General features: G+C 45.2%; 1 long non-coding RNA gene across 1 annotated transcript; it reads left to right on the top strand.

The window, feature by feature from the left end:
- The first annotated feature begins 66 nt into the window (after positions 1-66).
- LOC115091909 lies at positions 67-27,201 on the top strand. Its single transcript, XR_003856837.1, has 2 exons — positions 67-163; positions 22,171-27,201. It is a non-coding gene; the product is annotated as an uncharacterized LOC115091909 (long non-coding RNA).
- The last annotated feature ends 245 nt before the right edge of the window (positions 27,202-27,446 follow it).

Genomic DNA, 27,446 nt, shown 5'->3' with positions numbered 1-27,446 from the left:
AGGATGCAGAGGAGGAGTAAACATACAAAAAAAAGGAGGATTTGAAGCAGCAGTTGAGCTGCCGGTGTGGTAATCCCGCTTCTCGCAGCGCGGAAAAGGCGGGGAGCGGGTAATAGATGCAGCGGAAGCAACTGCAGGCCCACTGAGCTTATTTCATCACCCTGTACGTGTTAAAGAGGTTCATCCTCGCCGGGTTGTAGCGGCGACTGTTACTGTAGTAGTTAATCATAAAATGTTAGATTGGAACAGGTAAGCTAGGTAGGACCAGTATAAAACGTATTGCTCCTTCCATACTTCTAAAAAAAAAAAAAAAAAGTAGCTGCTTCCCCACGTCTCTATCGCTTCTCGCCGGCCGCCGCGATATCGTGGGGGAGGGGCGCGGGGAAGAAAGGCCGAGGTGAAAACTACGAGGACCGGATTGTCAAAAGGGAGGGAGGAGGCGTGGCCTGGGGCGGGGATAATGCTGGGAGGGACGGCCGTTGTGTCTAAGGTACTGGGCGTAGTCTTGTGGATGAGTGAGGGGTGGGAGGGAGTGGAAAGGGTAAACGGAAATGTCAGATAAAAGGTTAAGATTCGTTTGGTTTGCCCAATCTTGATAAATACCGCAGAGTCTGCCTCACTTCACCCTCGTGGTTGTATCTACTGTTCTGCAGTGCTTATCCCATGTTTTTGCCCCCATTGGGAGGCTGTTCCAAGGATTTGCTAGCCTTTTGGTGAAGAAGTAGCTTTATTACTGGTGAGCCTAATCCTTATCGACATTCTAATAAGATTCCTGGTTCTAAATACCCTTTCCATTGAAAAACTGGACGAGAGGAAAAGCAGTGGACTGAGAACCAAGGAATCCAGGGTTCAAATCCCATTTTCCTCCATTGACGTGCCTTACGATATTGGGAAAGTCATTTTACCTCAGGTATCCACTTAAATTGTAAGCTCTTTGGGGCAGGGACTTATTGTACCTGAATTTCAGTAATGCTGAAAGCTGCCTTGAACTTTATTTGGAAAGAGTAAATACTTCTGTCTAGCAAAAAAAATTCAGGAGATAGTTTCAGAGGGACAAGCTGGTCTTCTGTCACTCAAAGCAGCTGCCCATTTTATTTAATTGGTTGCACTGTCTCTGAAGATAGAAAGTATATGAAATTGTTTGAAAATCTGGGGCAGTGCAAGAAAATCCAAGCCTGCACCCTAGTACCCCTTCCTGCAGGAAACAGCAGTGGCTCACTGGAGAGAGTTGCGAGGCTTGACCTGAAGCTAAAACTCTTTAAATAAAATTGTAGGAACAAGCTCAATAATGAAACGCCCTGTACCTATGACGGCATTGTATTGTTCTAGTTCATTTTAATTCAGTCCAAGAAAAATAATACTAGATAGTGTTACAACTCTCCATGCAAATGCTGGCACAACCAAAAAAACCTTTATTTGCAGTATTCATGTCTCCAAATTACGTGTTTTGGTGCATCTTTTAAATTGAATTGCGTAGTTTAATTAGAACATTTCTTTCTACAAATTTTTTTTTTTGATTACTGGAAAAGCTGTAGTTACTAAGAGCTGCATCTCACTATCAGGCCGATACAGTACAGTGCGCTCCGGCGGAGTGAACTGTTAACCCCCATTTGAACGCACATTTTCGACGCACTAGCTTTACCCCTTATTCAGTAAGGGGTAATAGCGTGTTGAAACCGCGCGTCCAAACCCCCCCCCCCCCCCGAAACAAATAGCACCCACAACATGCAAATGCATGTTGATGGCCCTATTAGTTATTCCTGTGCAATTCACTAAGTAAAATGTGCAGCCAAGCCGCATATTTTACTTTCAGAAATTAGTGCCTGCCCAAAGGTAGGCATTAATTTCTGCCGGCACCGGGAAAGTGTACAGAAAAGCAGTAAAAACTGCTTTTCTGTACACCCTCTGACTTAATATCATGGCGATATAAAGTCGGAGGTCCCAAAGTAAAAAAAAATAATAATAAAAAAAAAATTTAAAGTCGGCCCATGGCTCACGGGTTGAAAACCGGACGCTCAATTTTGCTGGCGTCCAATTTCCGAACCCATGGCTGTCAGCGGATTTGAGAACTGATGCCGGCAAAATTGAGCGTCGGCTTCAAACTAGCTGACAGCCGCCGCTTCTGTCAAAAAAGAGGTGATAGGGACGTGTTGGTGTCCCTAGTGCCTCTTTTTACCGCAGGCCCTCATTTAAATACCAAATCGCATGCACAGGAGAGCGGGCACTCTCCCGCGACTTTTACTGAATCAGCCTGTATCTGATGTTTCTCTTAACTTGATACTGTTACTGGTTTAAAACTAGGCTGGCCCAATGGTCGAGCGGCTGTATGCTGCCTACACAGGGGAGGCAGCTGGATTTGATTTGCAGTCCCAAATTCTCTTTAGCTGTATGCTGCAGAGGCACCATTTACAGTCCCTGGGAGGGTACTCTGTAGCAGCCCCCCTACTCCAGTGAATGCGACCTCCAGTCCTTGAGAGCCACAAACGGGCCAGGTTTTCAGGATATCTACAATGAATATACATGCGAAGGATTTGCATTCAGTGCCTTCATTATATGCAAATTTTATTTTGTCTTTAGTCCAGTGATATTGGCAGTGTGATGAGATCAGAGCCATGCACTGAAGCATTTTAACATTGATACTTTTTGATAAATTTTACTGCTCAATTTCTCTTTACTCTTTTTTTTGGCACATTTTCTTCTGCATCTTTGGGCTTCAGCTGAATCAGACCTGGCCTCTCGAGCTATAGCACCACAAGCCTTCATTTACAACTATAATAGGCTATTTGCCTTTTAACATTCTTCTCCCCACACCCCAGCTGTACTATGTAGTCTAGCCATCACTCCTTAGCCTGAGACCACAAACCATGTCTCTCTCTGGACTTGAATACTTATGCACTTTGTGTTTGGCCACTAGACATTTCTGTTACATGATGGCTTGTGCAGTCAACAGGGTCTCTAGTTCACTCTAGAGTAGAAGCCAAGCTCAGGAATCAAACCCAGTTCTTAGGCATGCACTGAACCAGCAGGCCAGCCTTTAACATTTTGAAAGAAAAATTTCTTCAATACTCATTTTTCATAATTAATTGAATTTATAATAGTTTTCTTAAATTGCATATTACTGACTTGATTGCTAAATACAGTAACGGAATTGTTTTAAAAGTTTTGTTTGCCTGGTAGTGACAAATATCATGTTGCTGCTTGCATGAACAGGAAACTGTTCTTTAAAAAAACTAATTAGTACTTTGCTACTGGGTGAGATTTTTGCTAAAGCTAAGGGAATACTTCTTTGTAGCAACACATTTATAAAACTGTCAAGTTGCATGATTTCCTTTTCTATATTATAATTCATAATGGCCAGAAGTTCATCATGCAAGAAATCACATGACTCCTGTCTTGGGTTCCTGTTCTTCGTACTGGGCAGTGAGCAGTAGTAACATCACTCTTGAGACAGAACTTCAAGAGAAAAAAAGTGCTAGGCATCACACTGCCGTATCAGGACTTGGTGACATCCTTGGGAGTGAATATTCTTGAGAGGGAGCTATGTTCTTCCCTTTTGGGAAAAATATGTCATTGCTATATCTGTATCAGGATGGAGGGAATGGGAGACAGTCATGGGTAAAAACTGCCATTGAACCACCAGGTGGCATCCTAGGAATGGTTACTATAAAAGGATCTGGTAAATCCACTGAAGAAAGACAGTGTTGACTCTACTTTGAATAATAAGAGTACAGGAGCCTCTCTGAGGGAAGAAAATTGAATAAGCACAAAATGTAGAAAAGTATGAAAGATTCCTTTTTTTCGTTTACATATGGTTTCACTGAGTCTCCATAGAACCAATACTGGTGCAAAGCTTCTGGCTCTGATGTGAAATAGTACTCCTACATGCTAAAAAGGTATCAAAGTGAGGAAAGCCATCCAGTGGGAACACTTCAGCTCCAGCAGGAATCTTGCATCATGAAATGGAAGAACTGCTGTTGTCATTCCTCTTTTAATGGATGTGGTGATACAGTACATCACTAAAGAAGATTGGTTATGTAGACAACCAGAAGATGGAAACCAATGGATAGATTTTTCATCTTATAAATATAATACATTTTTACAGGGCATTGCTAGTATTCTCAGATTGGCATAATGCTTGCTATTTGCTGCACTAGAGGATTTTATCCTGTGACATGCATTGATTAGTGTAGTGTTTCATATGACTATGGATTTATCTATGTATCAAGTGTGTTCTTGTCAACTTGCTGTGTAATACTGTCTAATATACTACATACAGGTAAAATATGTGAGTAGGAATTGCAGAATGAAAGTATCACTTAATGTTGTTTGGTCAACCAACTAGGGTTAGTTTCTTGGAAGACCAAGAAACCAACCATGGACTAACTACTTGTTGAACATCTGTTGAAGATCTTCCTTCAGCCCTCGTTTCTTTCTGTCTTGAAGTCATAAAGCAGGGTTGGTGAACTCCAACCACTGAGAACCATAAGTAGATATAGTTTTCAGGATAGCTGTGTTTTACAAGTTAGTTTGACACTTGGATCAAGTGTATACAAATCTACAGTGCATTTAGAAAGTATTCAGACCCCTTTACTTTTTTCCCACATTTTATGTTACAGCCTTATTCTAAAATTGATTTTTTTTTCCTCCTCAATCTACACACAATACCCTATAATAATGTGAAATCACATTGGTAGAAATTTGTGCAAATTAAAAATATCACATTTACATAAATATTCAGACCCTTTGCCATGACACTTGGGTTCAGGTGCATCCTGTTTCTATTGATCATCCTTGAGATGTTTCTCCAACTTGATTAGAGTCCACCTGTGATAAATGCAGTTGCTTGGACATGTTTTAGAAAGGTGCACACATGCCTATATAAGGTAAGAACATGCCATACTGGATCAGACCAAGGGTCCATCAAGCCCAGCATCCTCTTTCCAACAGTGGCCAATCCAGGCCATAAGAACCTGGCAAGTACCCAAAAACTAAGTCTATTCCATGTTACCATTGCTAATGGTAGTGGCTTTTCTCTAAGTGAACTTAATAGCAGGTAATGGACTTCTCCTCCAAGAACTTATCCAATCCTTTTTTAAACACAGCTATACTAACTGCACTAACCACATCCTCTGGCAACAAATTCCAGAGTTTAATTGTGCGTTGAGTGAAAAAGAACTTTCTCTGATTAGTTTTAAATGCGCCATATGCTAACTTCATGGAGTGCCCCCTAGTCTTTCTATTGAAAGAGTAAAAAACCAGATTCACATCTACCAGTTCTAGACCTCTCATGATTTTAAACATCTCTATCATATCCCCCCTCAGCCGTCTCTTCTCTTAAGCTGAAAAGTCCTAACCTCTTTAGTCTTTCCTCATAGGGGAGCTGTTCCATTCCTTTTATCATTTTGGTTGCCCTTCTCTGTACCTTCTCCATCGCAATTATATCTTTTTTGAGATGCGTGTCAGAGCAAAATCAAATCCATGAAGTCAAAGGAATTCTCAGAAGACCACAGGATAGGATTGTGTCAAGGCACAGATCTGGGGAAGGGTACAAAAAAGTCTGCAGCATTGAAGGTCCTGAAGAACACAGTATCCTCAATTGTTAAATGGAAGAGGTTTGAAACCAGGAATTTTCCTAGAACTGACCGCCTGCCTGTCCGCCCACCCATACTGAGAAATTGGGAGAAGGGCCTTGGTCAGGGAAGTGACCAAGAACCAGACGGTCACTTTGACAGAGCTCCAGAATTCCACTATGGATGGAAAACCTTCCAAAAGCACAAACATCTGTGCAGCACTCCACCAATCGGGCCTTTATGGTAGTGTGGCTAGACCGAAGCCACTCCAGTAAAAGGCACTTGACAGCCCATTTGCAGGCTGATACATTATAGGCACATGTTAAAGAGGCGCTCATGATTGAGTGCTGCCCCCTTAGCATGTGCCAATCCACCTCACTGAGGCGCCAAATGCAAATGGGCTGCCGTGGTAAAAAGGAATCACTAGGGGAAATTGCACATCCCTAGTGCCTCAGTAGCAAGTGCCCGGGAGAAGTGGCTGTCAGCCACTTAGGAAAATGGATGCTTGTTAATTGAGAGTTGCCACGATATTAAGTTGGAGAAAGCACAGAAAAGTTCCTTCAAAACTAACGCATGCTCTGGGCAGGCATTAATTTTGGCGAGTAAAAATATGCGCCTTGGGTATACAATTTTTTTTTTTTTTGCTTGGGGGGGAATAGATAATATACTCATCAACATGCATTTGCATGTGATGAGCACTATTGCCTACATGCGTGATTGGATGTGCTAACCTCCATTTTGCATCGGGAGTTATGGATGTGCGTCCAATCGCGAGTTGAGTTGTGTGCTGCAGCTAAGCTAGCGCACGGTATTACATCAGCCTGTTGGAGTTTGTCAAAAGACTTAAGAGAAACAAGATTCTCTGGTCAGATGAAACCAAGATTGAACCCTTGGCCTGAATGCCAAGTATTGTGTGGAGGAAAGCAGGCACCACTCATCACCTAGCAAATACCATTTCTATGGTAAAGCATGGTGGCAGGATTATACTGTGGGGAATGGTTTTCATCTGCAGGAATTGGGCGACTAGTTAGAAGTGAGGGAAGGATGAATGTAGCAAAATTCAGAGAAATCCTTAATGAAAAGCTGCTCCAGAGTCCTCTGGACCTCAGACTTGGGCAACGATTAACCTTCCAACAGGACAATGACCCTAAACACATAGCCACTCCTGTGATATGACTTCGGCACAAGTCTGTGAATGTCCTTGCGTGACCCAGCCAGACCCCACACTTGAACCCGATCAAACATCACTGGAGAAACCTGAAAATAGGTGTGCATTGATGTTCCTCATCCACCCTACCAGAGCTTGAGAGAATTTTCAGAGAAAAATGGGTGAAAATCAAATCCAAGTGTGCCAATATTGTAGCGTCATAACCAAGAAAATTTGAAGTTGTAATCACTGCAAAAGATGCCTCCACAAAGTATCTAGTAAAAAAAGGGTCTGAATACTTAGTAAATGTGATATTTTAGGTTTGTTTTTTATTATTGAACAAATTTCTACAAACCTCATTTCGTTTTGTCATTAGGGGCGTTATGTATAGATGAGGAGGGAAAAAATGCATATCCATTTTAGAATAAGGTTGAAATATAACTGTGAAAAAATTGAAGGGGGTCTGAATACTTTCTGAATGCACTGGAAATCCTGAAAACCAGACCTGTATATGGCACTTGAGGACAAGTTTCCCATTTTTGCATTAAAAAATAACCCATTGCTAGCTATGTCATTTGATGCACATAATACAAAAAGATGTCATTCAGCAACAACACTTCTATTCCAGAAAAGTTAACCTTTTACAAGATGCAGTCTGTAGCCAAACCAGATATAAACTTTCAGTAAACTAGTATTTCAGACTTGGGTTTGATTCCTGAGCTCGGTGTCAGTTCAGTCCAATTATTTTTGTCCCAAAACAGAGCCCTCTTTGACTAAAGCGTTTTATACAAAAGTAACAAGTTTTGCTGTGCTTTGAGACTGCATTGAAGATAAAGAATACATGAAAGGCAATAGACTTGTGAGTCACACATTGCAGTAAGTATACATTTCTAGTCATTAGGTATGTTTGGGGGTATAGCAAGAGGCCTTCAAATATGTTTAGCTTGTATCTTTTAGCAGTCAGGAAGGTAACTGATTGTACTTATTTTGTGCCTAACAACCTTTTTGAGCCCAAGATATACTTCCAATAACAAAATTGTGTGGCACAGCAACCTCTGCAGGGTACAGTTTGGATATGGAGAAGACTTGTATAGTCAAAAAAATAAAAATTGGGAAAGCACTGAAAGCCCCACCAATCTTTGTTCCAAATTTTAAAAGCAAGTTGAGGGAGACAAATGGACCAGTGCCTTCGGTATACAAGTGCAAGAAAAGGCAGAGAAGTCCATGAGGTTGGGCAGCCAGCTTGGTAAGCTATCTTGGCTGCTGCATGGCACTTGCCAGAGTTTCTCCACTGTTTCTCACAATACTCACAATGAGTCATACTCCCCATCTCATTCACCCTGGGAATAGCAAGGCTAAAAGGATTCAAAGAAAGCAACTTTAGATTGGGGAACAGAAAGAGGTACTGTGCAATGTATGTCCTGCACAAAACAGGGCTTGGTTATCTGTGCCCTGCATGTTGCCTTAGTTCCCACACTGGGGCTCAAGCTGTAGAAAGAAGAGGCATGCATCACTATATGTGCTCAAAAGGAGCTCCTGCATGTTTAAAAATCACCAACCACAGGTGCTGAGCAGAGACTGAGTGTCGGTCTTGAGCTGAGCATCAGGCAATGGTGCCTTTTCTGTAGCACACCTGATTAGTGGTGTCTTTTGTGTGGCACACTGGTAGATTTTAAAAGGTGTGCATGTGCGTCCATATGCGCGCACACAGATGCTGAATTTTATAATCCACATCTGCAGGTGGGCCTAATTTTACACACTTCAATGAGATTAGGCCTCTCCCAGTCCGCTCCAATTAAGGAGCGGATTGCGAAGGAAGTTTCCAATCCACCTACCTAACCTCCCTTCTCCTCCCCACCCCCTAAACCTCACCTATCTTACTTATTTTTATTTTTTAAATTGCTGCTCCGGTGCAGAAGCAAATTGGGCGCACCAGCACAGTGGCAAATGGCCACTACCGGCCGCCTCCAACCCTGCCCCCTTTTCAGGCCCTGGCACTTAATCGCATACCGGGATTTACGAGCGTGGCCAGGCCCGTTTGAAAATTGGCCCAGTGCAGGTAAGGCCCTGGCCACGCGCGTAAACCCCGGGCTTTACGCGTGCTGGGTTTTAAAATTTTACCTGCGCTTTACAGGTTAATGAACTATTGAGGACAAGGATTGTGCATTGTACAGTGAACTTCGTAATGTAACTGCAGTAAAAGTATTGCATGGATACTATTGTGCCTGTATGCAGCATATTTATAATTCAAAGAATGCATGAAAAGTAAATGGCTGCTCTTTAAGCAGATTTATCATGATGTGAAATTAATATCATTGGTATCTCGAGGTGAATATATAATTTCTAAATATCTTTAATTCGCAGAATTTATTTTCATCTAACTACATCGATATCGGGGGTGGAAGGGAAATAGAACAAAAAGTCATTTATAAGGGACAAGAGAAACAGATAAGTATGGGGGAGAAAAAAAAGTGAAAGCTTGCCGGATGCACCGTTTGGTCTTCTTCTGCCGTCATTTCTTTGTCTCTCTCTCTCTCTCTCTATTAGTCTCTAATAGATTAGAATATGAGCATTTCTTTTAACCCCTCTTGTCTTTCTAACATTTCCTTATCTTTTCAATTCCATATCCCTTTTCTCTCCCATTAGATGCTTTACCTCTTTTCTTTTTTTATTTTCTTTTTATGCAATTTCAAATGTACATACAAGAATCTCTTGCATAAAAGAGGTATACGGGAATAGAGAAAAAAATCATTTACTCATCATACAAGATGGCAAAAGATAAAAATACAAATATATATAATAAGGGGGGACAAAGGAGCGGGAACAGAAAATAAGAAGAAAAAATAAAAAGGAAATACTGAGAAACAACCATTCTTGTACGTACCCGGATCAGTCCAGACAGTGGGTTGAGCCTCCTTTCCAGCAGGTGGAGACAGACTAAAACTTGAAGGATGTCTATATCAGGACAGAGCCTATCCTCTACTCTAACCCAGAGCTTTCCAAACTTTTCATGTTGGTGACACACTTTTTAGACAAACATAATTTCGGGACACAGTAATTCAGTCTACTAGCAAACCAGAGGTTGTATGCAGTGTAACAAAGGAAAAAAGAAACATCACCCATCCTTATAAAACAAATCAAGAAATATAAAATCATCAGCAGTAAAACTGTACTAACAAAAAGAACATATTTCGAAACAGCTGATGAGTGTAATATCCAATAATTAAAAACTCATATAAAACATTTCCAGATACCAACAAAATATTTCAAAATAGCAGACACAAAGACCCAGTAATGAAAAATAATAAGGATACAACATTTTTTTGCTCTGCATACCTGGGAACGTTTGATATCCAGGTGTCCTGAGATTGTTCTGAATTAGCAGGAGGAGGGGTGGTTTGCTTGGAACTTTCTCCTCTCTCAGTCACATACCAGCGCTCTCTCTCACACTGGCTCTCAATGACACACCTATACACACATGCTCTCAGTACTCACATATACACATGTTTTTTCTCTCTCACTTATATAGGCTCTTAATTACACATTTACACACATGCTGTCTATCTTTTCACGCTTACAGACACACAGGCTTTCAATCACACACATACATGCTGTCTTTTTCTCTCACACACAGACTCTCATTCACATGCTTACAAACATGTCCTCTCTTTCATTTACACACAGGCTCTCAATCACATGCTCCCTCACCTAAATCAGCTCTCAATCACACACAGACACACATGGTCTCTCTCTCTCATTTAAACACAGGCTCTCAATCACATACTCACATGCTCCATCACCTAAACCAGCTCTCAATCACACACAGACACACATGATCTCTCTCTTACTTATACACACAGGCTCTTAATCATACATACACATGATTTCTCTCACACACAAAGGATCTCAATCATACACACATACTCTTTCACACAAACAGGTTTTCAATTACAAACTTACACATACAGGTTCCCAATGGTAAACTTACATTCATGCTCTCTCTCTCTCACAGGCAGGCTCTCAATCACAGACATACTCTCTTTCACATGTACAGGCTCTCAATCATTCACATACATGCAATCTCTCACTCTCTCATACACACACACACAGGGCCCCGCGGCCCGGAAGAGGAAGTGGAGAGTATCGGGTAAGTGCGCGGCAAGAAGAGGCCACGCTAGTGCGCTTGGCATCGGCCCGAAGAAAAGAAGACTGCAGCGCGGCTCGGAGGAAAATGAAGAGCTTCAACCGCGGCCGATGGGACTCCGCCTCCGCGAGGGCTGAAAATGAAGAGGTTAGCGTTGGGAGGAGAGAGTGAATGATTCACTCTCTCTCTCCCCCACCCCGGGAACTCGCGGCGGCAGCAGCAGCCTCCTCCCAACGCTAACCTCTTCATTTTCAGCCCTCGCGGAGGCGGAGTCCCATCGGCCGCGGTTGAACATTTTCCTCCGAGCCGCGCTGCAGTCTTCTTTTCTTCGGGCCGATGCCAAGCGCACTAGCGTGGCCTCTTCTTGCCGCGCACTCACCCGATACTCCACTTCCTCTTCCGGGGGGGGGGCGGGAAGAAGAGAGCACGCCGGTGCCGCTGACTCCAGCTGTCCTGCCGCGTTCCGCCCGGGCGGAGGAGGACCGGGGAGCAGCTGGGTCAGCGGGAAAGTGTGGCGATACTTGTCTGTGAGCCAGATGCAGCATATCTGGCTCGGAGCCATGGGTTCCCGGTCCCTGCACTTGCCGGTGTGTCACGTGCACCGGGCTTGCGCGACACACCGGCACACCTCAGGCGACACAGTAAAGTGTCGCGACACACACTTTGGAAAGCTCTGCTCTAACCCTTCAGTACTCGTCTGTCTCCAGCAGGTGCAGGGGAGATGCTGCACCTGCTGGTGCAGCATCTCCCCTTCGGTTCTCTGCTGTAGGCTAGTCAGCCTTTTTCTTTCTGTCTTTTGCTAGGCTCAAGCAAGTATTTCTTTTGGTTCTTGCTTGTTTAAAAAAGAAACAGAGAAGGAAAATTGTCCTTTTATTTTTAGTGCTTTTTCCTTTTCTGTGTGGGAGACTGTTCCGTCTCCCAACTCTTGCCCGGCTCAGGGGGGCTTTGCCCCTTTTGCAGGAGGGGATTCCCTGCATAGCCTGAGACCGTGGACGCTTCCAGGTGTGGGGACTGAGTCTCTCTGGGTCTTGTTCCCCCCTCTGGCTGCTGAGAGGGTTTTTGAACCCGCTGCTGCGCTCAGTAAAAAAAAAAAAAAAAGTTTTAAACTTTAAATAAGTTGCAGGTACTCATCTATCTCTAACTTATTTGCAGCAGTTGACCAGCATTTTTTATTTTTTCTGGTCAGAGCAGGCCTTGAACCGGCAGCCAGACTAGCAGGAGGCAGCAGGTTTCCCTCCTGCTGTGCAGGCTGTCAATCAAACCTTTTTTTCTGCTTTTTTTTTCTTCAGCCGCGGCTCTGCTATGTCCCGGCAGGCAGCCTGCCTTTCTTGTGGGCTGCCCTCTTCGCGTTTTTCGCAGCAGGGTCTCTGCACTGCTTGCCTGCCGGGTGGGGAAGGTCCCTCCTCGCAGGACAAGCAAATTTAGCCTGGGGCTCCACTCCTCCTGGCATGGCCAGGCCTTTCCTGGGTCGGCAGAGCCTGGGAACGCGGCCATGTTGGATTTTTCGTCGGGGCCGATTTCAGTGCTCGCTGGGGGGCTGGATTTTTTTGATTTAACCCCCGATTTGGCCCCCGTGGGTCCCCAGGAGGGGGGTCCTGACCCCTCCTCGCCCCCCCCCCCTGGCAAATCCAGGATCCTTTTTTCAGCGGATTTCGTCCTCATACACAAATCTTATTTAGCTAGCTTGCATGAGCAGGACGAAAGCCCACCCCCCTTGTTCCCCACCCCCACCCCCGCCAAAAATCCCTTGCTCAGCACCATTGACCACCGGACCGGCTGCGGAGCCCCAGGGACCGGTGCGGGTGGTCCCGGGGGTGCCCTCCCCCCCCCGGTGTCTCCCAGGTCCTCGGACCCTGCCGTGTCCTCGGATTCGGCAGATGCCCCCCTCCCCAGAGGGGGATGACCCCAGAGCCCTTCGTCTATTTCGTAAGGAGGAATTGGAGCCCCTCCTGCCCTTTTCTGCAGGAGCTGGGTCTGGAGAGTCCTTCCGTGGATAATCTCATGGCCTTGCTTCCTAAGGATATGAACCCGGTCCTGGGAGGGCTCCGGCCTCAGCCTTTCCCTTCCACCCCATGCTCAAGCTCCTTATCCTGCGGGAATGGGAGGCCCCCGAGGGTGCGCTCCGGGTGGGGCGTGCGATGGATAAGCTCTATCCCCTTCTGGAGGAGGGTTTGGAGCTGCTGCGATATCCCTCGGTGAATTCTTATGTCTCTGTGGTGGCCAAACACACCAAGATTCCGGTGGAAGGTTCCACGGCTCTGAAGGATCCACAGGATCATAAATTGGAGGCTCACTTGAAGCGCATCTTCAACGTTCTGGCCCTCTGGGTCCGGGCGTCTTGCTGTAGCAGCCTCATGATGCGGGCAGGCCTTCAGTGGGTCCAACAGTTGCTCTGTGCCCGGGATCTTCCGCCAGCAGAGGCAGAGCAAGCCGAACGTCTGGAGGCCATAACCGCCTACGTATCGGACGCCCTCTACGACCTGGTCCGTGTGCAGGCAAAGGCGATGGTTTTGGCGGTGGCTGCTCAGAGGCTCCTTTGGCTACGCCATTGGTCGGCTGATCAGTTGTCGAAGACTCGGCTGGGCACGCTGCCCTTCAAAGGTAAGATGCTCTTTGGAGAGGATCTCGAGAAGCTTATGGACTCCTTGGCTGAGAACAAGGTCCATAAGCTTCCAGAGGACCACCCTAAGTCTTCCCGGTCCTTCGTGCCCTCCCGCTCTTGCTTCAGGGGCCAGCGTCGATTTGCTTCTCGGGGGCGGGGCAACTCCGCGAGGGGTTCTTCTTGTGCTCCGTCCTGGTCGCAGTCCTTTCGTGGCAGGTGGCCCTTTCGTGAGGGCCAGCCTGTGTGTGCCACCTCTAAACCTGCCACGCAATGAAGTTCAGCTGACCCATTCCTTGGTTCCTTACCTCGGCGGACGCCTCTCCCTGTTCTTCGAGAAATGGGTCAAGATCACATCGGATCAGTGGGTCCTCTACATTATCAAAGACTGGTACGCTTTCAAGCTCGTCAGGGACCTGCCGGATCTCTTTCTTTTCTCGCCTTGCGGACAGGCCAAGAGGGACGCGGTGGTCCAGACTCTCTCCAAACTCCTGGATCTGGGAGCTGTGGTCCCAGTTCCGGAAAAGGAGACTGGCGCAGGCCAGTATTCTATTTACTTCACTGAGCCCAAAAAGGACGGGTCCTTCCGCTCCAAACTGGACCTCAAGAGGGTCAATCAAGCCCTCAAGATCCCCCACTTCCGCATGGAAACCCTGCGTGCAGTCATTGCGGCGGTCTGCCCCGGAGAGTTCCTTGCTTTTCTCGATCTCGCAGAAGCGTACTTCCACATTCCCATCCACCGCGACTACCAGAAGTATCTCCGATTCCACATCCTCAACCAGGACTTCCAGTTTCGAGCTCTCCCCTTCGGCCTCACGACCACTCCTCGCACCTTTACGAAGGTCATGGAAGTGGTAGCGGCGGCCCTGCGCCAGGAGGGGATTCTCATCCACCCCTATCTGGACGATTGGCTCTCAGGGCCAAGTCAGAGACCTCTTGCCAACGGGCGGTGGATCGCGTCTTGGAGCTCCTTGCCTCCCTCGGGTGGATAGTGAACTTTTCCAAGAGCAAGCTTCAGCCCTCCCAGGAGTTGGAATTCCTGGGAGCCCACTTCGACACCCGAGTAGGCAAGGTCTTCTTACCACGGGCGCACGCCCTCAAGCTGATCGATCGGGTCCGGAATCTGATCACGCTACCCTCTCCGACAGCCTGGGATTATCTTCAAGTCCTGGGATCCATGGCTTCCACCATTGACCTTGTCCCCTGGGCTTTTGCTCATATGCGGCCGTTGCAGAAAGCTTTGCTATCCCGTTGGCAGCCAGTGTCGGAGCAGTTTCATGTAGTCCTTCCGTTCTTGGATTCTACTGCTGACGAATTACAGTGGTGGCTGTCTCTTCCTCATCTTCTGCAAGGGATGCCTCTTCAAGCTCCACAGTGGACAATAGTGACCACGGACGCCAGTCTCCTGGGTTGGGGTGCGGTCTGCCTTTCTCAATCCACCCAGGGAACATGGTCGCAGACTGGAAACTTTAGCGGTCCGCCTGGCTCTTCAGGAGTTCCTTCCCCTGATCCGTGGCAAGGCGGTAAGTGTCCTGTCCGACAACTCCACCACAGTGGCCTACATCAATCGCCAAGGGGGCACTCGCAGTCCCCTGGTAGCTTTGGAAGCCAGCCGTCTCTTCTCTTGGTCGCAGCGTCACCTACAGTGCCTTGCGGCCTCTCACATAGCAGGCAAAGAAAATGTTCAAGCCGACTTCCTCAGCCGGCAGTCGCTCGATCCGGGAGAGTGGGAGCTCTCGGACGCAGCCATGGCTCTGATAGTGGACAGGTGGGGTCCTCCTCACCTCGACCTCATGGCGACTCTGCGCAATGCCAAGGCAAATCGTTTCTTCAGCCGCTGGAGGGAGCACGGTGCAGAGGGCGTGGATGGTCTGGCTCTACCTTGGCCAGCGGACGTCCTTCTGTTCGTGTTTCCCCCGTGGCCACTGGTGGGGAAAGTTCTCAGGAGAATAGAGCTCCACCGGGGACCGGTGATTCTCGTCGCTCCCGAGTGGCCGCTAAGACCGTGGTTCGCGGATCTCATCAATCTAGCGGTGGATGGGCCCCTGCGACTCGGTCATCTTCCTCGTCTTCTCCGGCAGGGGCCTATATTTTTTGACCAGGCCGATCGCTTCTGTCTAGCGGCCTGGCTTTTGAACGGCGTCGCCTGAGGCGCAAGGGTTATAAGGAGGAGGTCATCTCCACCCTGCTGCGAGCCCGGAAGCAGTCAACTTCTCTGGCCTATGTGCGCATCTGGAAAGTTTTTGAGTCCGCGTGTGCGGAGTCTGATGTTCCGGCACGCTCCGCCTCGATTCCTCTGGTTCTTTCTTTTCTTCAGAAGGGTCTCTCTAAAGGCCTCTCCTTCAGTTCTCTACACGTTCAAGTCTCTGCGCTCGGCGCTCTCCTGGGTCGGGTGGACGGTCATTCCTTAGCTGCTCACCCGGACGTGATTCGTTTCCTGAGGGGTGCTAGGCACCTTCGTCCCCCCTCTCGTGTCACGTGTCCGTCGTGGAGTCTCAACCTAGTCCTTCGTGCTCTCTGTTCGGCTCCCTTTGAGCATCTTTGCCACGCTACACTCAAGGATCTAACACTCAAAACTGTCTTTCTGGTCTCTATCTCCTCTGCTCACTGGATTTCCGAGCTCCAGGCGCTGTCCTGTCGGGAGCCCTTCTTGCGTTTTTCTGATTCCAGGGTTTCTCTCAGGACGGTTCCTTCCTTCTTGCCTAAGGTTGTCTCCGCTTTTCATGCAAACCAGTCGGTAGAACTGCCCGCGTTCTCTCCGGAGGAGATTGCGGGTACGGCTGGTGGCGACCTTCGTCGGCTAGATGTCAGAGTCTTGCTTCGCTATCTCCAGGTCACCAATGACTCGCGTATCGGACCATCTCTTTGTCCTTTGGAGTGGTCCCAACTGGGGTAAACAGGCTTCTAAGACCACGATTGCGTGGTGGTTGAAAGAAGCTATTTCCTCGGCCTATCTTTGTCAAGGTCGGCCGCTTCCTGAGGGTCTCAAGGCCCATTCTCTGCGTTCTCAGGCTACTTCGTGGGCGGACAGTCAATCTGTCTCCCCGCAGGAGATTTGCAGGGCCGCCACTTGGACGTCTCTGCACACTTTTGCTCGGCACTACCGTCTGGATGTGCACGCTCCGGTTTTCGGTTCCTTTGGGCGGCAAGTGCTTCGAGCGGGACTATCTCGGTCCCACCCAGTTTAGGGAAGCTTTGGTACATCCCACTGTCTGGATTGATCCGGGTACGTACAGGAAAGGAAAATTAGTTCTTACCTGTTAATTTTCATTCCTGTAGTACCACGGATCAGTCCAGACGCCCTTCCCTGTCTGTTTTTCTGTCCTCTCAAAGCTTGTTTTCTTGCAGGTTTGCAGATTTTCATATGTCATGCAAGATTACTGAGCAATTACACCGGAAGCCTTTGTCGTTTCTATACCAAGTTTATGCAAGAGCGTATGGTTATACCATGTTTCTACTTTTTTCTATAGTTGCTCCTTTGAGCTTTATGGTTACTTGCTTGACCCTATTCTTGGGTTTGTTGTTTTTTCTGCTTTGACATACGTTATACTGAAGGGTTAGAGGATAGGCTCTGTCCTGATATAGGGCATCCTTCAAGTTTGTCTGTCTCCACCTGCTGGAAAGGAGGCTCAACCCACTGTCTGGACTGATCCATGGTACTACAGGAACGAAAATTAACAGGTAAGAACTAATTTTCCTATTACTTTCTTAGCTGGCCCATTCAGGGTAGATAATCAAGAAGAGCCCTTAGTTGAGATGGCTCAAAAAAGAGGTAATTAACATCATTAATTTTAACAGAGCATTTGCAAGGATAACGAAGCAAAAATTGACCCCCTTAGTTATAACCTCTGGGCGAAAGGCAAGAAACTTCTTACGGCGAAGTTGTGTGACCCTAGTTAAATCGGGGTACATCCAGAGCTTCTGACCATAGAACAGCATTGATCGATTATGCAGGAAAAAAACACAGGGTAGTATCATGATCTGCAGGAAAAACGAAAGTCACCAATAAAGTTCCCCGATGTTTAATCTCCATTGTTAAATAATCTTGAAGGCAATTCTAATGATGATTCCAGAGGTATATCTTCTCTAGGAGCATCCTCGGTTTGAGCTTGAGGCAAAAAGTATGTCTTAGTTAAAACAGGCATTGCAGAGCTTGGAACATTGAGATTCTGAGAAACATAGTTCCGAAAGAGTTCTATCGGAGCAATTTTCTTAACAATAGGAAAGTTAAGGATTCTCATGTTAAGTGAACGCATCCCATTCTCAGTGTTCTCGATCTTCTTAGAAGAAATTATTTCAGATTGTACTAATTGTTTCTGAACCTGATCCATTACATCCAATTGAGACTCCAGGTTTGCTGTCTATGATTCTTCCATCAATATTTTATTAGAACTATTCTGAAGACAGTGTCCATAACTACAGAGGTTAACCCACCAATCGATGCTTCCAAATTAACCAATGCATTCCATAAAGTTTCCAGCATTATAACAGGGGGTCTTGAAAGATGAAATTTACTGACCTGGGCCTTGATGACCTCTCCTCCAGGCACTGTTCTACTCAAGCCATCGGGCACAGCCTTTACTAAGGCCAGAGATAAAATAAAAGTAGCAGCAGAGTCTTCTATCATGGGCTGCTTATGTGCCCCAGCTGCAACCTCCTCTCTCATGTTATCCGAAGTGGAAAACTCAGCCTCTTCAAGGCAAACACCCGACCTGCTCAGGACTCCATGTGATTCCTCCAATTGGTCTGACGCAATTGCGGGACTATACCAAGGAAGAGATGATGTGGCTGGTGCTCCTGGGCTTGGGGAGATCTTGTTGGCCATCATTTGAGACTTCCGCTCCATGTCTGCTGCTGCAGCGGCCATCGCACTGGGAGTTAAAGCTGGCATCGGCACGAAGAACTGAATCAGCAGCTGAACTAAACCAGGTAAGGTTTAGTTCAACTGCTTAATCTCCCTTAATCTGGCTTTCCGCTTAGTGTGATACATTGCGCTCGAAGAAATTCAAATTCTAAAGAGAGACGAGGAGAGGAATTCTTACTTACATGTGTCTGTTGGTGGCCATCTTGTCTCCCTGCTTTACCTCTTTTCTACCTTTCTCCAAGAAGCCATTGTTCCCTCTGTCCTGCTTTAGCAAAATGCTGTGCTCTGGATGTACAGGTCTCATTTTTTTTTCTCCACCATATGCCTGTAAGTATCATTCTGGTTAACTCACGGTTGGACATGTGTCCATAAACCCTTATGCAATAAGGGGATTAGCACATCCAAAAGATGCATCAAACCAGCGCATAACTAATAGCGCTCATCACATATAAATGCATGTTGAGGCTATTAGCTATTATCCACTTATGTAAAAAGGTAAATATGTGCCCGACACTTAGGTTTTTACTCTCAAAAATGAATGCCTGCCCTAGAGCAGGAATTAAGTCTTGACGAGCCCCTAAAGTTAAAAGCAGAAAATATCGCTTTTCTGTAGTTCCTCCTACTTAATATCATGGGTTAACGAGCATCTATTTTCCTAACCCATGGGCTGTGCACAGGTTAGGAAAACGGATGCCCGTAAAATTGAGCTTCCTTTTTCTAACCCGCGTGCAAGCCAGTTCTCCTGGTCGCCCGATGCCGAGGAGGTGCTAGGGATGCACAGTTTCCCCTAGAGCCTCTTTTTTAAATGCAGCGGCTCATTTGCCTACTGCACCAAGCATGAGCGCCCATTTTTTGCTTTGGCCTGTTATTACACTTTGGCCTTTGTGCTAGCTGGAACATTGACTTTATTCTCTGGCTATGCTGCAAATGTAAGATGAGGTAGGTTTTTTGAAATAGATTTCAAAAAATACCTTGCCTTATTCTTTCCTAAGCAAAATTGTTCCATGAAAATTTCATGTAACTGTTTCATATAATTATAAAATGAGTTTCAGACTTGTTAATTCAATCCTTTGCATGTAGTAATTATAAAACATTTGCAGAATTTTGAAACACATACTGTATTTTAAGCTCCAATGTCTTTGTTGTAAAGTGTATGGAGACAAACAAAGATCTGACCATGTATACCCCAGAGGAAAGATGGGATGGGGAGATATGATAAAGACATGCAAATACCTCTATAATAACAATGCACAGGAAGCCTGCCTCTCTCAATGGAAAGAGCTGTAGAATTAGATCATGGGAAAGGGGGAAGAATTCAGAGTAATTGTAAATCTTTACAGAAAGGGTAGTGGATGCATGGAACAACCTCCCAGTCAAAGTAGTGGAGCAAAGGATGGTATTTGAATTCCAGAAAGATTGGGACAAGCATGAGATATTTGAAGGAATGGTGTATTGTAGAGCTGAACAATTGATATGAATGGACAGACAAGATAGGCAGTATGATCTTTTTCTGCTGCCCTGTTTATTTAAGCCCCATAAGGTAGATAGGCTGCATTAGAAGGAACTGAGGCTCCATAGCAAAAAGCAGCCTTTGCTGTTCATTTTAGCATCTATGTTTTGATAGTCACATTCTTTTATTGGACAAGTCATTTGTGCTCCTTTTGTCACACAAATATGACTTCTATTGCAGTCGGGTGGTACCAATCTTTTACCCCAGCTTAATAGATCAAATTCAGCAAGGCTTGATCATGGTATCTGAAACCTTTTCAGTGGTGTCTTTGAAACCAGTTGATTATCTCAGTCCAGATCCCAGGAAATAGGTTGTTTACATCAATATAAATTAATACCTAACTGGAACACGTCAGCTCATATCCTAATGCGGTGGTCATTCTTTGCCTAATTCATTCCCATTTTTGTAATAGGTGTGGTACCTGATTTTAGGATGCCACCCAAGTGTGAAAATAAATTGACATTGCTACTGAATTATCAAAGACAAAAATAATCCAAATACAAAAGTTTAACAAATGTCCTAGCCTTTCAGAAATACATCTGATGCAAACCCATTAAACACTTAAAAGTGTAAATATCCAATGAAATGAGAACATTTTATATATAGATAGATATATCAAGTTTGCTTACTGTAAATGTTTTCTATAGATAGGATGAATTAGCCATGACGTGAGTGACATCATCAAGCAGCACCAAATGGACTTGTCTCTCCCAGCCAGTAGAGCTTTTACCTTTACTGAGCATCTGTGGGAATTTCCATGTAGGCATTGCCTTGTGAGCCTCCTCAGTCAATTTTAGATCTAAAACTAGCTAGGGAGTCAGGCAGTTATTTAGCATGGCTAATCTATCTACACAAAACACAGTAAACTTTTCCCAAGCTGAGGGTTGCAGTGTAATGTTTATTGAATAAGCAACCTGGCCCCCCCCCCCCCCCCCAATGTGGAGAGTACATTACTACGTGAACAGGCTATGCAAAACTGAATTTACTGTCACTCCTTGAGAGATTGTCCAGACAGTAACAAGATGTAAAGGTGTGTAGTGATGACCAAGTTGCAGCTTTACAAATGTTTTCAAGTTTTTCTGCTCATAGATGAGCAGTGGATAAGGCCATAGCTCTAATTTGATGAGCTTTGATGGCATCTGTAATTTGTAGGATTGCTGATGTGCAGTGGTGGTTGCAGTCTGCTATCCACTTAGACAATGTACATTTGGTGACTGCTATGCCCAGTTTGTAAGGATCATAAGATACAAAGAGTTGTGAAGCCTGACGAGGCAGCTGAGTTCTCTTTAGTAGCCTAAAGCTCTTTTGCAGTGTAGGGTACAAAGGGTTTTTCTCACCTTCATGTTCATGTGGCCTCGGGAAGAAAGTAGGTAATATGATGGCTTGATTAGCATGGAAAGCTGATACAACTTTCGGTAGAAATTTCAGAGCACCACTCTATTGTGGAAAAATTGCATGTGCAGAAGATAATGAACTAATCCCTGAAGTTCTGGCTGATGTTATTGCTACAAGAAATATTATTTTCCATGTTAAAAAATTAAGCCAACTCTTAATGATTCAAAGGACAGCTTTATTAATTGAGATAGAACAACATTCAGATCCCATGGCACTGGAGGTTACATTTGCCATAAGCCTTTTATAAATCTTGAAACCAGTTGATGAGTTGATATAGACTTACTGGCAACTTAAATATGGTAAGCTGCTCTGGCGCTGAGAAATACTCTTACTGACGATATGTCTGCCCATTTCAGGAAGAAAGAGTAGGTAGTTTAGTAGATGTTTGGGTTCACATAAGAATGGGTCCACGGCATTATGTAAAAAAAAAACCATATGGAGAACCTTTTCCATTTAAAGCCATAGGCTCTTCTATTTGATGACTTCTTTGCAGGTACTATTATGTCCTTAGCATCTCTAGGTCTAGAGGGATCTGTGATTATTGAGCATTCAGCATCCAAGCCAACAGGTTGAGGGTGGGAGATTTAGATGGAATAGACTTCCTTTTTGAGTTAATAAGGTTGGATCTTTTCTTAGATGAATCAATGGATTGCAGGAACGTTGTATGAGACATGCAAACCAAATGTGTCTGGTTATGCTGGAGCTATGAGTATTAGTCGAGCTTAATCCTTTACCTCTTTTTGCACTTTTCTGGCTATTAGTGGAATTGATGGGAAAGCATTCATGAGATCTGCATTTCAGTGGGGCAGGGAAGTACCCTAAGTTGACCTGAGTTGGGTAGAATGGAGCAAAATGTCTCCAGTTTTCTGTTCTGTTGCAAATAGATCGATTGCTGGAAGACCCCATAAACTGAATAGTTTGTCCACTATTGATTGTTGCAGAGACTACTCGTGAGGATGGAAAACTCTGCTGAGACAGTCCACCAATATGTTGAAGATCCCTGGAAGATAGATGGCTTGCAGGACAGCTTGATGTTTCCATGCCCATTCCTATATCCTTATTTCTTGCCAGAAAGTACATAATCCTATGCCTCCTTGCTTGTTCACACAGAACATGACAACTTGATTATTGGTTTGAATTTAAATGATTTTCCCTTGGAGAAAGTGCATAAAAGTCGACAGAGTACATCTGATTGCTCTTAATTTCAGTAGGTTGATCTGAAAATGTCTGAGAGACCAAGTCCCTTGCATTCAAAAAGGTCCAGTGTGAGTTTTCCAACCTTTTGTGGAGGCATCTGTTACTAATGTTATTTGATGAGGGAGCAGAGTGAAGTTGCTTCTTGACGAATGTGAAGGTTTAACCACCAGCGCAATTCATGATCATTAAAACTTGTACTTTGGTCAACAAGAGTTGAGTTAGCTGGTCCCATTGACAACAGAGACCCCACTGTACATGGTAGATGTGGAGGCAGGTTAGTGGAACTACATGAATGGATGCAGTCATATGACCTAAAACAAATGAGTTCTCTGGTTGTAGAGCATTTTGAGTTCAATAGTTTGTAAATCAATGATCTCAGAGTGTTCGCCTGTTCCAATGGAAGAAAAGCTCTCTCCTGCAATGAATTTATCCATGCTTCAATACATTTTATTTTCTGTGTCAGCACTAGATTCAACTTCTTGAAATTCACCAGCAATCCCAAATTCTGTAGAAGCTGAATTGACTTTTGCAGGGAGATTAATACACCCTTCTGGGAGATGGCCATGACTAGCCAATTATCTAGCTATGGGAAGACTTGATTTCCCTGATGTCAAAAGTGAGCTACTGCAATCACACACTTGGTGAAGACCCTCAGAGCTTCTGACAGTTTGAAGAGGAGTACTATATATTGATAAAGGGACAAGGGCACCCTGAAGTGAAGATAATGTCAGTGGGTGGGATGAATAGGTATATGAGCATACACATATTTCAGATTGAGAGCACATATCCATTCCTTCTTTTGGATGTAAGGCAAAATCATTTTGAGGGAATTCATTTCAAAGTAAGAGGTACCAGAGAATATATGGGATCTGGTATCTCTAAGCATAAGCCTACTGATAACAACTGGTCTGGTATAAGGGCTCTGGCAATTGGAGAGAGTAGAGGTAGCATGTCCCCCACCACTCCTGATCTGGGACACCCCCCAATGAGCTGTGTCAGTGATTTGACTTAATGCAATAGATACAGGAGTGCTTCATGGTCCTGGGCTTGAAGTGTCAAGTGTGGTGTAGATTTGTGCATTGTCTGCATTGAGGCTTTAAGCTTTAGCGGTGCTGATGTCTTATGCTTTGATGGCATCAACTTACCATGCATTGAGTTGATGGCACCAAGTATGTATGTGCCAACAGTGTCAATGAACTGTGTGTCAATGCTCTGTCTCAGAATGGATGACAATGAAGTCTGATGTTTTTTTTGACACTGGCTGCTCTGTGTAGTGCCACTTCTTTTTCTTTGACACAAGGATGGTCTAACCTAGTTAATCCCAAGGTTTTGGCCTGCTTTGCCGAAGGGGGAGTTTTTTAGGACCTCCTGCTCAACTCTCTTCATGGTGAGGCAGATGATGCTGTACTGTGGGCAAAGAACTGATTGTGATTTCTAAAAGACTTATTCAGTTCCTCTATTTTATAAATCGTGGCATGTTGAATACATGGGGAAGTCCATCTGCAATTACTGCAGTTGGCCTGGTCTTGGTCCAGTCCCAGGCAACAGTTGCAGAGTTTGTGTTCATCTGTAATGGACATTACTTTGCCACAAATATAGTTCTTGAATCTACTTTGGCCTTCTTTTTGTCAGACATCTTGAGGATTAAATACTTAAACTTTTTTTTTTTCGGTAGAACTAAAAAGTGCTGCTAAGGCAGCAAGGCAACTTTGAAGAGAAAATAATAAAATACAGAGAAACAGACAGAAGATGCTCACAAGGCAATTCCCTCATGTGCTCAGTAGAGCTAAAAGTTGTCTCTACTAGCTGGGAGAGGTGAGTCTGTTTGGTGCTGCCAGATAGCATCCACATGTCATGGCTAATTCAGCCCTGCTTATTGGTGGAAAATTAATGATGACTTCTAAAATTCTCAGATGGAATGCTGAACTTTTTGATTTACAGCTACTATTTCATAGCACTGGTGCCGAATATATACATTTCCTGATCATCCTGCCAGCCCAGTAGACTTATAGATTTTTTTCCTCCAAACAGCAGATGGGGGCAGAACGCATGACTCCTTCCTGTGATATTAGCTGACCCAGCAAGGAGACTCGGTAGTCTCTGCTTCCAGCAGATGGTGAGTTGCAACCCAGAAAGTATTGATCCAGCAGCGACTAGAGGCTCTGAGGCAATGACCTTCCTAAAGGTTGATTTGCCTTGCAGCCTGGGCTGGGTGGAGGAACACTTGCAGGACAACCTCCGTAGGACTGCTCTTCCCTCCCCAGAGTAGCCAGTGATTCAGGTCCTCCAGCCTTCCCTGCACAGTGGTGAGTAGAAAAGAAAAAAAGGAGAGCAGCCATTTGCATTCCTCTTATGAACAAAGGGAGGAAGTGCATGAGATGTATAGCCAGATGTATGCCAAGCATCACGGTTCCTTCTGTTGCAACTGTGATGGAGGGAAACAAGCTGCAGGGGAGGAGGGAGATGGGGCCACTGGCATCAAACAGCATACTGCATCGAATGTGTCCCATCTGCCATTGTTTGAGCTGGCACTGAGACATTTGCAGCACATCTCAACTGCAATCAGAGGGTGGTGATTGCCCGCCAAAGTAGTGGCAGAAGCCGAGGGGTCCCCGCAGCAGGTGGAGTGGGAATCTTCCACCAATTTCATTCTGGCAATGCACCAAGCATATTGCCAGATGAAGGATAGGCAGGAAGAGGTCTGAACGTCCCAAGGGAGAAAGGGAAAGCCCAGGCCTCACAGGGAGGATGGGGGCCAGAGAGAAAAAACCCCAGCAGGAGAAGAAGAAGATGAGGCTTCATCACAGAAGGAAGCCTTGTGGGAGGAGGAAGAGGAATTACAAGACTCAGTGGTTTACCTATTTAGGGCCAAGGAGCTGGGAATACTGATATTGAGAGTATCACACGTATTGAGCCTGAAGGAGGAGCATACCAGGGAGGCCAGAATGACTGATCCTTACAGGTATAAAGAAGCCATCTAGGGCCTTCCCAATCCACTCAGCAATCCGGATATATTATCAACAGAATGGAAAATCCCAGAGTGCAGATTCAAGAGCCATAGCACTATGCAGAAACTATCCGGTAGACCAGCAAGATAAGGATACGAACTTGAATCTCCCTAAAATGGATGCAGCCATAGCAGCAGTTGCCACAAAGATCATAATCCCCATAGAAGGGGGAGTGGCCTTAAAGGATCCCAAGGATAGGAAGGTAGAGACACTCCTAAAGAAGGCCTTTGAATTATAATCATGGGCATTAAAAGCAGCAATCGGCAGTGGGTACATGGAAAGAGCATTAGTTATCTGGACCCAGCAGGATCTTCAGCAGTCAGAGGGAGTAGGTACCTCAAGAAGCATAGCAGATCTTGGCTTGGTGGAGTCAGCAGCATCTTTTGTAGCAGATACCATGTATGAGGTGAGACGGGCATCAGCCAAGCAAGCTGCAACAGAGGTAGTAACAAGATGCTTGCTATGGCTGAAGAACTGGGCAGCAGACTCAGCTGGCCTCTAAGACAAATGGGGAAGTTACCCTAAGTTTAAGGGAAGGCTGTTTGAAGAAGAACTAGACAAACTAGTGAAGGACCTGGAGGGAACAAAGGCTCAGATGATTTTCCCGGGCGGGTCCATGGAGACAGTAGCCAAGGGACTATAAACAACCCAGAACCACTAGGTGACAGGGCAGCCAGATGTCTAGGCTGCAAGAGAGAGTGCAGCACTTTCGGGGAAGAGACATTTTGCAAGAGAAGGTACTGCCTGAAGCCCTTCAGAGAGCACTGTCACTCAGGGCAGACTCTCTCCTCTCTACCTCCAGTGGGGGGCAGGTTGCAGGAGTTTTACGATCAGTGGGTCTTAGATATCATCCAATCAGGCTATCAGCCTGACTTGAAGTTTCCCATAAGGGAATCCTTTATTATCTCACCATGCAGTGCAAACAAGAAAGTGGCAATTTGACAAACATGCGACAGGTTGATCCTCCTTCGGGCAATAACACCAATACCAGAGGAAGAGAGGGATACAGTAGTGTACTCTATATTCTTTGTAATTCCAAAGAAGGAAGGAAGCTACAGGCCAGTACTAGATTTCAAAGGGGTAAACAGAATGCTAGTTATTCCACACTTTTTAGATGGAGTCACTTGAGACTGAAGAAGTCAGTTCAGAAGGGAGAGTTTCTCTCTTCCCTCGTGGAAGCATACTTGCATATCCTTGCACATTCCTATCAGGAAAGAATGTCAGAGCTACTTGTGATTTACAATCGCAAGGGAACACTTTCATTTCAGACCAATGAATTCAGAAGTCAAATAGACTGTTTGTAATATACTCAGAACAGAAGAAGGGTAAGGCAGCAACCAAGGCCTCCATCACCTGATGGAGTAAGGAAACAATAGCAATGGCCTACATAATTAAGGCAAGGCTAGTACCAACAGGTCTAAGAGAACACTCCATGAGAGCGCAGGCAGCATCTTGGGCAGAATATAGGGCACTCGCTCCTATTGACATATGCAAAGCAACTACCTTGTCATCAGTTCTTAGCTTTACAAAGCATTACAGACTACATCTCCATGAGAGAAAGGAGATGAGTTTTATCATGGGGGCCTCCAAAGCAACCCTGGGGATCTCCCACCCAAGGTAGTAGGTCTCATAGGTCTACTGGTCTGACAGGATGATCAGGAATGTTCAATTAGGTACTTCCCTGCTAATTGGCTTTCCTGGAGTCCTGACAGACCAGTCTAAATCCCAACCAAAGGAAAAAAGAAAATTATTAAAAAAAAAAAAAGAGTGGACATAACAATTAAATGTGCTTACAACAGCGGAGTAGAGGGAAGCTCTTTGATGTGTGAAAGGAGGAGCTACTCTCCTTATTTCTTTTTCAATTGTTCTATTTCTTTTTGTTGGCTTTGTGTGTTCCTATCTGTTAATTAAGTTAGGAGGTTGGCTGGCAACTGCCTAGACAACTGACCTTTTGTTATAATTTCTCTCAGGCACCTGGCACCTATAGGCATTTTCCCCAAGAGAGGGGAAAT

This window comes from Rhinatrema bivittatum, chromosome 5, assembly GCF_901001135.1.
Source record: "Rhinatrema bivittatum chromosome 5, aRhiBiv1.1, whole genome shotgun sequence".
NCBI classification, from domain to species: domain Eukaryota; kingdom Metazoa; phylum Chordata; class Amphibia; order Gymnophiona; family Rhinatrematidae; genus Rhinatrema; species Rhinatrema bivittatum.
This window is presented reverse-complemented; position numbering and strand designations above follow the sequence as displayed.